General features: G+C 37.4%; 1 protein-coding gene across 4 annotated transcripts in view; it reads left to right on the forward strand.

Annotated features, from left to right (window-relative positions):
- LOC140338729 (uncharacterized) overlaps window positions 1–11286 on the forward strand; it is a 101056-nt gene that overhangs the window by 16251 nt on the left and 73519 nt on the right. For 2 of the 4 annotated variants that reach the window (XR_011922304.1, XM_072423051.1), the window contains exon 1: window positions 3940–4660. The exons of 1 other annotated variant lie outside the window; for it this stretch is intronic. The gene's annotated coding sequence lies outside the window, so the exon portion shown is untranslated. Of the gene's footprint in view, window positions 1–3938; window positions 4661–11286 lie in introns of those variants that run through there. One more of the 4 variants, XR_011922305.1, reaches the window with a different exon arrangement.

Here is an 11286-nt window from a genome sequence, read left to right on the forward strand (position 1 = left end):
TTTTTTTGAGAGAAATACAGACATTTTTCTGGCTTTGTGGATATATAGCAAGAGCTATCACAGTTAAATATCTGTATATTTTTGAGAGAAATACACATTTCTTTTGGTTTTGTGGATATATAACAAGTGCTATCACAGTTAAATATATGCAATTTTTTGAGAGAAATACAGATTTGTTTTTTGGCTTTTTGGATAGCTTGCAAGAGGAATCAGAGTGAAATATGTGTGTTTTTTGTACAGTAGGACAGAAATGTCTTTGCCTTTTTTGAAAAATAGCAAGAGGTAGCAACTTTAATTGCACAATCTGTATATTTCAAGATATACAGAAGGCTCCTAACCTGCCCTGTCACAATGCACAATGGCTTTTGTGATTGCAAGAGGTATCAGACTGAAGTATCTCTACATTATATATATCTACATTAATAGATTTTTGTATAGGGTAATGATCCTATTGGAAATAGAAATAAACATATTAGCCCATACAATAAATTAAGTATTTATTTTCTAAAGATAGTTTTTTCGAAATTATCCAGGAATTTGAGTTTTTCATGGAGCCGCCTGTGTTTCTTGCTGCCTTCCACTACTTGTTTTTACATCATGCTGTATGGCCAATCATGAGCATTTTCATCATTGTAGGTAAAAATTGTTACAACTATGGTTCTTTGTTGAACTGAAAAATATGTATACCTATTACTATATGTTTTAACTTTTTTTTAAAAAAACGTGCGTCGACTGATTTAACACGACTCTTTTTGGTGTCTACACAGGAGATTGGGTGCACTATGTATACAAAAAAAATTTTTATGCAGCTGCAACTATCATTGTTGTTGCTACCTTGTACTTCAATAAAGGTTTTATCGGTTTATACTAAATTCTAATTGGCCTTAAATTTCCCACTATTGTGTGTTTTTGTTCAAAGTATTATTGGAATAATATGAAGGGTACAGTAATATAGATGTTTGGTACATTACACTACAATTTAGTACTTGAACCCTACAATATACTGAGCATTCTTGTATGTTTATAACTGGCAGCCTTGGTTTCAAACATTTAATTTTAAGAGTGCAAATTTTCCATTATTAGGGGCGGCTCTCTGTGACTTGGACTGGGAGACAATATTGTCCTCAAAGAACACAGAATAGAAATGGGAATGTTTCAAGTCTGTTCTACAAAACCACACTGAAAAATATATTCCAATGGGTAATAAGTTTAAGAGGCCTATGTGGCTCACAGCTGAAAAAAAGCCATATGGAACAAGAAAAGGGCATTCCAAAAATATGAAAATAAAGGATCAGATTCATCTTTGAAAACTATAAAGAATATAACAAAAGATGTAAAAAGGAGATAAAATGTGCAAAACTTTAAAATGAAGACAGATTGCAAAGGAAAGTAAGGCAAACCCCAAAATTTTTTGAAAATATATTAATAGCAAAAAGATCACATCTGAGCATGTAGACCCCTTAAAGGATGTCTCAGGGTTGGTAACTAAGGATAGAAGAAAAGGTGGATTTACTAAACTGTTTTTAGCTCTGTGTACACAAAGGAATTTTATTAATTGAGTTGCCCTTCTCTGCACTCTCCCCAATTCAACAATGTCCTTTTTGTGAACTGGTGCCCAAAAACTGGACTGCATATTCCAGATGTAGACTGACCAATGTTTGGACAGGGGCAGGATATTGTCTCCATCTCTGCAGTCTATTCCTCTTTTAATACAAGAAAGTACTTTACTAGCTTTAGATATTAGAGCTTGGCATTGCATGCTGTTATTAAGGCCCTGATTTTACAAGCAAATACGCGAAAACACGACACGCGTATTTACCTGCCGATATACAAGGCAGTTTTCCGCGGGCCGGAGCCGAGTACTAGTACACTCACCTTCACTTGCCAGCCAGATTCCTGCCTTGATAAATGAGCAATAGGGGTTGCGAATCCGCCAATTAGGGCGATTATTTTGCAGCTGTGCGATTCAGGAGGATCTGTTCAGCTCTGTCAATAGTGAGGTCATAGCAATTAATTCCTTTGTCCCATTTTCAAAGTCATTTGTCCCATTTTCAAAGTCACATTATCACATACTGGTATTTGAATGTATTATGTACATATTTATTTTAAGAATAAACTGTCATGTTTTTATTTCTTTGTTATTTGTTTTAATTTTCTTAGTCTGACATTTTCACTCATGTTGATTTGCTGCCACACAACTACATTTGTGGTAGTGTTATAGATTTGTTGTCATTGTTATATTGAAAAATGCCAGGGACAATTTAACTTATTAAAACATATTTTATTGCTTTCTGCCAACAAACTCATTTTTTTTTGCTCCTCAAACCAATGACCAGAATGTCAAAAGGCGTTTATGCCTGTCCCGCCTGGTCATCCATGACCTTGTACATCTTTCTGGAAGGTAAAATTGCTGCAAAAACCAAGAGAAGTTAGGCTGCGCCAAGAATGACGAGGCTCTTGTACACTCTATATATTTTAGGAAGGGAGTCCTTTCAAACCACGTCGTCCTTAATTTGTGCACTGAGCCAGTCCACAGTTTCCTGGGTGTTTCTGAAGGTTTCAATCCCATTTTTGACATGGACCAACTATATATTCACTTCCTCTCTTTAGCTTGGGAGTGGAGGAACATAAATGTGGATTTCTCCTCTAACTGGAAGCAATATCATAATAATAATAATGTACAGTAGTCTGTGATGTGACATTCCAGAGGCTTGGCAGCACAGCAGAGGGATGTTATCGCCCTGCAAAAAAATAGATTACATTATTAGGATGTGTTAAGCAGCATGGTTAATCATGTTTTAGTGGTAAATACATGGTGCTGGATTGTGTTTTTCATGCTTTACTGGCTGCATAAGCAATGCTTGCCCAAATCTGCACTAAATTGCACTCTGCCCCAGTTTGGTTATGTGTTTTTGTAAAGTGTCGCATAAAGGTATTAGGCTCTTATACAAGTACGTCTGCTATTTCATTTCCCAAATGATTAAAGTGTGCTTGCTATGACTTAAACTCCTAGGTTGGTTTGTAACCCATACATGATGTGCTGAAATATGTAATGCATGCTTTGTAAACATATGTAAATACTCACGTGCAAAGACATTGGCAATAAGTTCATCCCTGACTCGATGGCCCTCTGCTGTGCTTTGGGAGCTGGAGGCGAGATGTTGGTACACCTCTAGCTCGAATTCCTCTGGAATGTCCCAGGTATCACCATGATGCAGGCACAGGTTGGCAATGCAAAGGGACATAGCAACATAATAAGTGTCTTTATGATTTTACTACTGTTAGTTGTATTACAGTAACGACATTATGCATTACCTATTAACCAGCCCTGATCATTGATTTCTCCAGAGATGAATTTCTGGTAGAGGGCTGTCTGACGCAGGATATAGGCATCATGGCATGATCCTGGGAAACCTGTGCGTGCACTCATGATTTTCCTGTTGGCATCACAGACTATTTGTACATTCAGGGAATGATATCGCTTCTGGTTGCGAAAGGCGATTTACTGCAGTTTAGGGGCCTGAATTGCTACATGGGTGCCATCGATGGACCCCAAAATATTAGGAAATCCCACTCGCCTGAAGAAATACACCTTTGCCTTCCTCCACTCCTGAGCTGTTTGAGGGAACTGAATATATGGTGGGACAAGGTCCACAATGGCATTTATGACCTTCATAAAAACCCTGGAAACTATAGTTTAGTCTACTTAGTCCACAAATTAAGGCCGAGGAGGTTTGAAAGGAACCCCTTCCTAAAATATAGAGAGTGGCCAAGAGCCTGGTCATTCCTGGCACAGCCTGGCTTCTCTTGGTTTTTGGAGCAATTTTAGCTTCCAGCAAGCTGTACAGGTCATGGATGACCTGGCGGGACAGGCGGAAACACCTTTTGACATCCTGGTCATGTAAATTATCAAGGCGGTTACGCTCCAAGAAAACGCGTGGCTCCGGGACCCATCGCAAAGTTGAAGGCTGCTCCTCAGGTTGTTGTTGCTGCACCTCCTCTGCAGTAACCAGAAGATTTGTGTTTGTTGCCACAACAGCAGTGGTGAAAAGCAATTCCACCTCAATATCCTCCTCCATGATAACAACATGAACAATGCTTGCCCTGGCGCACATTTGAGTGCGCATGAACGTGTGCACGTACTATATAACTATATATTTTCACAGAGTTTCTTAGCCATTCTGCATGCAAACCAAAAATTTACAACACAAAAAAAAAAACACACAAACCAGAAGGCTGCTACACAAAAAACTAAATGTAAGAATACACCATTTACTGTATTCCTCCAAAAAATGTTTTTGATGTGTTGTCCCATACTTGTTTTATTTTTTTCCTTCTAGTAACATGGAGCCAAGGAGAATGGCCACCACCGCTAATTTCTGTCTGAATGTAAATAATATTTTAGCCTGTGCAAAATATTGGGGACTTTTGATATGTGAAGACTTGTCATGACATTCATTCTGTTTAAGATAAAGAAATGTATAAAGGTGTATGTTTCTTTAAACACCACGTTCATTCATTTTGATGTGATATATCATGTACCTTTGTGGATGCGTTGGGGGAATGAACCTTGCCCAATGTGTTCCACTTGTGTTTTTTTGTTTAGGGTCCCTCAGGTGGACATTTACCACAAAAAGAAGAGGAGACACCTGAGGTTTCCGTAAGCAATCAATGTTTAATGTTCAGAATAAATGTGTCTAACATTTTGTCTAACATTTGTTGATGTTCCAATGTAGGGATGCTGTCTCCATAATGTCATGGTGACCCACAAAGTTGTATGATACTGTAGTAATTTTTTTCCCCTTTATAGCAACCAGTGGATGCAGGTGGATTGGGTCACCCCAGTGTGGGCAGCCAGCTTCTAAGCCTCACTCACTTAGCCTTTTGATAGAGTGGTGGAGTCAAGAATGTCTGCCCCAAGTTCAAATAATTTGGAACAGGTCCTTACGCTCCTACATGAAAACCTCAATCAAAATCGCCAGGACCGAGAATTAACCCAACAACATCTAGTGGCCATGCGTCGTCTGACAGAATCGGTCCAACAACAATCGGCCACTCTGAACATGTAGGCAATCTAGAATTGCCTACATGTTTAAAGTTGACCATCTCTGTAACATGTTAAGTGAATCCCTGGGCCAACAATCTCAGCTAAATCAGGTGATTATTCACAGGCTGGGTTGGCAAATCCCAATTGGTCCTTCTGGCCCCCATCCCCTGCAGAGCAGCCAGCGCCATCATTCTCCCTGGCTCCACCCTTCTCATCGGCTCCACCCTGTTCCTGTTCCCTGGCTCCACCCTGTTCCCCGGCTGAAATAGGCCACTAAAAGCTTTCACCACAAATAACTACAATAGTGAAGTGCGTTTACATTTTTCTTTTTGTACTGAAATAGGCCACTAAACGCTTTCACCACAAATAACTGCAGAACTGAAGTGGAATATATTTTTCTTTTTGTACTGAAATAGGCCACTAAACGCTTTCACCACAAATAACTACAACAGTGAACTGTGTATATATTTTTCTGGATATATAAATTGCTGGAATGACAGCGCTGTATAATGGCTGTTTCGATCCCCAAATAATCTTTCCCTGCACTTGTAAATCACTTTTCTAGCACTGTTCCTAGCGCCTTCTGACGTCTCTCTCTGCACTAAGATGCTGTGAAATGATTCCTCCCTATCCTTTTCCCCCACTTATAAATCGTTTTTTGATTTTTTTCTCACAATGAGGTTTCTCCTAACACTCTCCCTAGCGCCTGCACACCTCTCTCCCTGCACTCAGAACGCTGTAAAATGTCTTAATCCAAGATGGCTGAGGCTATTTATGGGGCTGTGACATCACAGGGCTGGCTGGCTGCTGATTGGCTGCATGCATGGCATTATGGGTCATCTCGGCTTCCCAGAGTTCCTTGCCCCATGTCCTCACACATGTAGCCGTCATTTTAGATAAAAATTGCGATTTGTTACCACGAATCGCGAGGAAATTGCGGATTCATTGTGAATCTAATTTTTTTCAGGAATTCAGATCGAATTCCACTTCGTCAGCTTCGATTCGCTTATCTATAATATATATATATATATATATATATATATTTATAGAAGCAAACAAGAACGTGTGTGTGCTTGTGACTTTTGTGGGAAAATCTATTCCAGTGGCAAAGCCGAGGTTTAGCCTGCGGAAAGTCACAATATTTACCCCCAGGCGGCTCCTCCGATCAGGCATGGTAAGCGTTTAGACAGGCGCCTATGTAAAAGAGATGAACTCAGTTAAATCTTGCCTAACTAGAAAAAAATAAGTCATTTTAAAATATGTTTGTTTCTTAGCTCATACAGTGAGTTTAATGCAAGCTCGCCAGTGTGAATCTGCCGGGGAAAATGTGCAAACATTCAAAATGAAACACAGATTGCAAAAGAAAATAAGGCCAACCCCATTTTTAAAAAAATGTATTAAAAGCAAAAGGATCAGACTTGAACATGTAGGCGCCTTAAAGGATGTCTCAGGGTTTGCAACTGGGGATAAAGAAATGGCCGATTTACTAAACACTTTTTTAGCTCTGCACACAAAGGAAAACGGTTAAGCTCTGGATTTTTGGAGACTCTTTAATCACTGGCATGATACCAATGGATTGGCATAAGGCCAATGTGGTACCTATCATTAAAAATGGAGGAAAGTCATTACCTAGTAACTAGAGACCGGTAAGGTTAACTTCTATAGTTGGAAAGATCCTATAGAGTATTAAAAGGTACCACACAAAAGAATTTCTGCTAGAATATAATACTAAAAGTTATAGTTGGCATAGATTCAAGAAAGATCAAAGTTGTCAAACAAATTTACACTCTTTTTATGAGGAAGTAAGTAAACAGGCAGACCATGGAGAAGCAGTTGATATTCTGTACTTGGACTTTGCAAAAGCATTTTACACAGTAACCTACAGACAATTAATGTAAGTTCTGGTTAATAGGTTTTTAAAAATCAACCTGTAAATGGATAGAGAACTGGTTTAAAGACCGCACCCAGAGAGTAGTGATTCATGATTCATACTCTGAATGGTCTAAGGTTATTAGTGGTGTACCCCAGGGTTTAGTTTTAAACACTGTTTAACACAGTGTTTCCCAACCTTTCCTAAATCGTGGCATATATTTTACATTAGAAAAATCCCACGGAACACCACTAAACAAAAATGTCACAGATTAATTAGCTACCTGCTGCCATCTAGTGGAAGAGTACTTCTTTGTTCTGCGCCAAATGAAGACAAATTATTTGCAGTAAATAAATAATCTTCACACCAATTAACCAACATTGGATAATTTCTCACGGTACACCTGAAGATCGCTCATGGCACACTAGTGTGCCGCGGCACAGTGGTTGAAAATCACTGGTTTAACAAATGTATAAATGATTTTGCATTTGGTATTAAAAGTACCATTTCTGTGTTTGCAGATGACACCAAACTATGTAATGGAATAAAGTTCATACGGGATGTCTATATTCTACAAGCAGATTTGGATGTACTGTTTGATTGGGGAGCCAAGTTCCAAATTACATTTAATATTGATAATTGTAAAGTTATTCAGTTAGGGACTAACAATATGTATGCTTCATACTGTCTAGAGGGAATACATTTGGTGAGTCAAAAATGGAATAGGATCTTGGGGTTTTGTTAGATGAAAGACTTAATAATAGCATGCAATGTCAATCTGCAATATTAAAAGCCAAGTAAAAAAAAAAGTAAAACCAAAATATTTCTTTGTCACTGTACAAAGCGTGGGTCAGACCTTATCTGGAGTATGCAGTCCAGTTTTCAGCAGCAGTTCACAAAAAGGACATTGTGGAACAAGGGAGAGTGCAGAGAAGGGCAACAAAACTAATAAAAGGAATAGCGGAACTTAACTACAAGACGAGATTAGCTGAACTGCACAACCACGTTAGCTGAACCTTGATAAGAGATGTTTAAAGGGATATATGATCACCCTATATTAATATATAAATGGTCCTTCCCTTATATAAATGGAACTTGCCTCACAATCATTCACTTTAAGGTCATTACAAAGGACAAGGGGCACTCCTGGAGGAAAAGAAGTTTCACATAAGTTTCTGCATAAGGAAGGGATTCTTCACAGTAAGGTTTGTGAAAATGTGGAATAGGCTCCTGTAGGAAGTAGTTTTGGCAAGTTCTATAGATTGCTTTAAGAAAAAGCTGGATGCTTTTCTAGAATCACAGAATATAACTAGGTAATAAAGTTTAAAAGTAAAGATAAAGATTAAAGTAAAGATTTGTTTACTTTGTTGGTCATTTTTTAGTTAATAAAGCTAAAAATTGAAAAACACCTTAACATTTTTGTATTTTTCTAAGTATTTGCACTGTTTTTTTTTTAAACACAAAAAATCATTTGCAAATTTTTTTTTTTTCATGTTGTACCACATGGTTAAACCATGCGGGATGTAATTTTTAGGATCTTATTTGATTATGAATGCGTAGAATGTGCAGTGGCAGTTTTCCTTGTTTTTCCTGCTAGGTGTAGTTCCCATTCATATTATTACTCCTGTATTCATGAATTCACCTGACACCAGCGCGCTTGGCAGAGATGTGTACAGGGCACAGAATCTAAGCAACACCCTGGTTTTCTCCAAAAGTTCTCTAGGTGAGCATGTTGCCTGGATGTGGCTCCTGTGGACACAACTGCTAAAAGTTTAGGACCAAAGGATAGTACAGGAGAATGAGGCAGAAGGGTAGTAAGATGAGCCAGAGGTCAGGACAGGCAGCAATCAGGAGTAGTTAGACAGAGCCGGAATTGGTATGCCAAAAAGTCAGGAACAGGATCAGGAATGCAGACAGGGACAAGTCCTCTGAGCTAAAGGGGCAACTGTCAGAGAGTCACATGACCTAGACCAGATAGTGACCAGAGAATGGGATCCTTAAATTGAGTTGCTTCTGGCAGCAGGGGAGTGCAAGGTGGGTGACAGTGAGGACGGCACAGATACTCCGGTCCTGGGGGGATCTTTGACATCACCCAATACCACTACCTGTTATTTATCTGAATATATGTGGTCTAGACAAATGGAATAAGTGGAGATGGGCACACTTATGAAATAGGTTAAATTGGACACACTCAATTAATATTACTGATAGGATAACTGTTACTTTTATAACATCACATTTCTGCTTAACAAAGTAGTAAGATAGCAGAAAGACATTAGTGTTTGGAATAATAGTGGTGGAAATTTACTAGTAAATAACTGCAGTGTAAAAATGGAGTGTAAACTCCTGACAAAAAAAAAGGATTGATTTTTAAAAGCTGTTTTGAAGCAATCCCCTACTAATCCCACTAATCTTTAACTGATCCTTGTTTGATAAAGAAGAAAGACAATACAGACCAGAGAAAGACTGTAGAAGGTTTATATATTACTGAAAGGTCCACTGAAAGGAATGTTATCTATATAGGATGGAAAAAGATGGGGTAAAAACTATTACTGCAAAAGTTGCACCTCTATCTCCATATTCTCACATAAAGAATGGAACACTCGATAAAGGTAAGTAACAACACAATTCAAAATGACTGTGCCAATATGTATATTTGTTCACATTATAATATATTCATAACGTATGCTTGTACTCATAAATTTGTCTTTGACTATTTCCAGTTATTCATATTTAGTATTGCTTTGTCATTATGTGTTCCCTAACTACTGTTAAGATGAGTACAAGTGCACAGAAATAATAATTATACCTGATGTTAGATTTTGCAGACTGCATTTCATTTTTGCTTACATTTCAGTAAAATATGTAGCCAAATAATTAGAACACATTTATTACCTGTATTAACAATTTACTACACTTAGAGTAAAAAGAAAGGTGAAAAGGAAGAGCAGGCTTTTTGATGGCTAGGTGCAGAAATATAATTTTAATATTTTGTGTTTGAAATTAGCTCCTAAACAAATTCCAAATTAACTTTACCTCCTGGGCTGTTCATTTCTGTCTGGATTTTTATGTCTAAAAGCAGTACATTGTTTTTCATTTTTTACATGTATTTTACATTATAATATAATAGTATGAGTATAATAAAGTTTGAAACACAAAATCATGTCAAAATAATAAATTAAACAAATAAAAAATAAATTAATCCAATAACAAACTTTGAAATAATTTTGTGTTGCAAACTTTAATATACTCATACTATTATATTATACTGTAAAATAAATTTTCATGAAGCTAGTCTTGTGATCATGGGCAACTACAGACTTTTTTCCCAGTGTAGCGGGTAGCCAATATTTACTGTATGTCACCTCTGTGTCTCCAGCATGCCCAATAGGCAATGTTCAACATAATTACAATGTTTTATTTTTTGTACGATGGACCAGAAAAGTGAACATGAAAAGCTGTGTAAAGGAGACTCATTAAATGGATGTTTAGTTATTCCAATCTACAGTGGAAGACAAAACTATTTGTGATTAGATGAGATACAGGGCAATAAAAACCCCATGATACAAAATAACGAACACATTTTTATTGCATCAATTATTTAAAAAAAATACAAAAAAATATATATTTTTTGAAAACTAAAATCTAGAGTTTTAGTATACTGGTATACATTGAGAGGGCATCCTTCAAACTCTAGCCTGGCATCAATATGTAGTTTTGCCAATAGTGGTTAGATCTGCTCTGTAACTCATTGGTCCAACCCCACTCATAAATGTCCAATCACTTTATTGGGCGTGCTATGCTAATCTGATAGAAGGGGTCTGACCCTTTACAACAACAATAAATAAATGTACTATTGTTGGAGGAAACAAAGTTTTGAGGTATTAGTACTGTCTTCAAGTAAACAAATCATTAAAAAATCATCTCAAAATTGTTTACTTTTTTACTTTATTTTAACAGACAAACTTTAGATCTTTATTTTAAGTGGCCACAGTTAAAAGTCATATATTTGTTGTTTTTTGTCTTACAGTCCAAATTGAGAAAATATAGGTTTATCAGATGGTAAATAAATGAACATGTATTTTAGAAAAAAAAAGCTCCCAACATTGGCCCTGATTTATCAAGCGAGTTTGTGTAAGCTTGCCGCGTGTACATACGCACCGATATACGAGGCGTATTTCCGCGAGCTGGAGTCGGAGCCAGAGCTGAGTGCTAGTACACTCGCCCTCACTTGCCAGCTGGATTTCTGCTTTGATAAATGAGCAATAGGGGTCGAGAATACGCCAATTAGGGCGATTATTCTTTAGCTGCGCAATTCAGGAGGATCTGTTAAGCTCTTTCAATGGTGAGGTCATAGCAATTAATTAGT

This window comes from Pyxicephalus adspersus, chromosome 9 (genome assembly GCF_032062135.1).
Source record: "Pyxicephalus adspersus chromosome 9, UCB_Pads_2.0, whole genome shotgun sequence".
Classification (NCBI taxonomy): domain Eukaryota; kingdom Metazoa; phylum Chordata; class Amphibia; order Anura; family Pyxicephalidae; genus Pyxicephalus; species Pyxicephalus adspersus.